Source organism: Babylonia areolata, chromosome 35 (assembly GCF_041734735.1).
Source record: "Babylonia areolata isolate BAREFJ2019XMU chromosome 35, ASM4173473v1, whole genome shotgun sequence".
Lineage (NCBI taxonomy): Eukaryota > Metazoa > Mollusca > Gastropoda > Neogastropoda > Buccinidae > Babylonia > Babylonia areolata.
In genome coordinates this window covers 567,501-570,000 of record NC_134910.1, presented here as the reverse complement: position 1 = coordinate 570,000, position 2,500 = coordinate 567,501, and positions in this window count along the sequence as shown.

The following is a 2,500-nucleotide window of genomic DNA, read 5'->3' as shown; positions in this document are numbered from 1 at the left end:
AGAGAAAAACAACAACACACACACACACACACACACACACACACACACACACACACACACACACAGCAAAGCAAAGCAAAGCACACACAAAAAACACAAATAAATCAAAAGGCAATCGAAACGGTGTCACACCATAGAGTTACCGTTCACCTGTGTCACTGTGTCACATCATAGAGTTACCGTTCACCTGTGTCACACCATAGAGTTACCGTTCACCTGTGTCACTGTGTCACATCATAGAGTTACCGTTCACCTGTGTCACTGTGTCACACCATAGAGTTACCGTTCACCTGTGTCACTGTGTCACACCATAGAGTTACCGTTCACCTGTGTCACTGTGTCACATCATAGAGTTACCGTTCACCTGTGTCACTGTGTCACATCATAGAGTTACCGTTCACCTGTGTCACTGTGTCACACCATAGAGTTACCGTTCACCTGTGTCACTGTGTCACACCATAGAGTTACCGTTCACCTGTGTCACTGTGTCACATCATAGAGTTACCGTTCACCTGTGTCACTGTGTCACACCATAGAGTTACCGTTCACCTGTGTCACACCATAGAGTTACCGTTCACCTGTGTCACTGTGTCACACCATAGAGTTACCGTTCTCCTGTGTCACACCATAGAGTTACCGTTCATGTGTGTCACTGTGTCACATCACACAGTTACCGTTCATGTGTGTCACTGTGTCACATCACACAGTTACCGTTCACCTGTGTCACTGTGTCACATCATAGAGTTACCGTTCACCTGTGTCACTGTGTCACATCATACAGTTACCGTTCATGTGTGTCACTGTGTCACATCATACAGTTACCGTTCATGTGTGTCACTGTGTCACATCATAGAGTTACCGTTCATGTGTGTCACTGTGTCACATCACACAGTTACCGTTCACCTGTGTCACTGTGTCACATCACACAGTTACCGTTCACCTGTGTCGCGGTGTCACATCATACACAGTCTTGGTAAATGAGAATGACATTTACTGGATACAGTTTTAGGGGGTGTGGTGCGGGGGGTGGTGGTGGGGGTGGGGCAACTCTGGAGTGGAACAGATTGGGCAAGATAGACACGGGCACAGGTTTCAGGATGAAAGCCACGCCCCCACCCCCCACACCCACCACCCCTCCCCACTCCTTCCCCCCCAACCACCCACCCACCACCCCTCCCACACACACACGAGGGGACTGGGGATACACTGGAGCAATGAAGGTGGGGAGGGAGGCACAATGAAGAGTGATGGAAAGGAGAGAGAGGGAGACAGAGGGGGAGAGAGGGGGAAGAGAGGGGGAGAGAGGGAGACAGAGGGGGAGAGAGGGGGAGAGAGGGAGACAGAGGGAGACAGAGGGGGAAAGAGGGAGACAGAGGGAGAGACAGGGAGACAGAGAGAGGGAGACAGAGGGGGAGAGAGGGGGAGACAGAGAGGGACAGAGGGGGAGAGAGGGGGAGAGAGAGGGAGACAGAGAGGGACAGAGGGGGAGAGAGGGGGAGAGGGAGACACAGGGGGAGACAGAGGGGGAGAGAGGGGGAGAGGGAGACACAGGGGGAGAGAGGGGGAGACAGAGAGGGACAGAGGGGGAGAGAGGGGGAGAGAGAGGGAGACCAGAGAGGGACAGAGGGGGAGAGAGGGGAGAGGGAGACAGAGGGGAGACAGAGGGGGAGAGAGAGGGAGACAGAGGGGAGAGAGGGGGAGAGAGGGGGAGAGAGAAGGAGACAGAGGGGGAGAGAGAAGGAGACAGAGGGGGAGAGAGGGGGAGAGGGAGACAGAGAGGGACAGAGGGGGAGAGAGGGGGAGAGAGAGAGGGAGACAGAGGGGGAGACAGAAGGGGAGAGAGGGGGAGACAGAGGGGGAGAGAGAGAGGGAGACAGAGGGGGAGAGAGAGGGAGACAGAGGGGGAGAGAGAGGGAGACAGAGAGGGAGACAGAGGGGGAGAGAGGGAGAGAGAGAGAGGGAGACAGGGGAGAGAGAGGGAGACAGAGGGGGAGAGAGGGAGAGAGAGAGAGAGGGAGACAGAGGGAGACAGAGGGGGAGAGAGAGGGAGACAGAGAGGGAGACAGAGGGGGGGAGAGGGAGAGAGAGAGAGGGAGACAGAGGGGGAGAGAGAGGGAGACAGAGGGGGAGAGAGGGAGAGAGAGGGAGACAGAGGGAGAGAGGGAGAGGGAGACAGAGGGGGAGAGAGGGAGAGAGAGAGAGGGAGACAGAGGGGGAGAGAGGGAGAGAGAGAGGGAGACAGAGGGAGAGAGAGAGAGGGAGACAGAGGGGGAGAGAGAGGGAGACAGAGGGGGAGAGAGAGGGAGACAGAGAGGGAGACAGAGGGGGAGAGAGGGAGAGAGAGAGAGGGAGACAGGGGAGAGAGAGGGAGACAGAGGGGGAGAGAGGGAGAGAGAGAGAGAGAGGGAGACAGAGGGAGAGAGGGAGAGGGAGACAGAGGGGGAGAGAGGGAGAGAGAGAGAGGGAGACAGAGGGGGAGAGAGGGAGAGAGAGAGGGAGA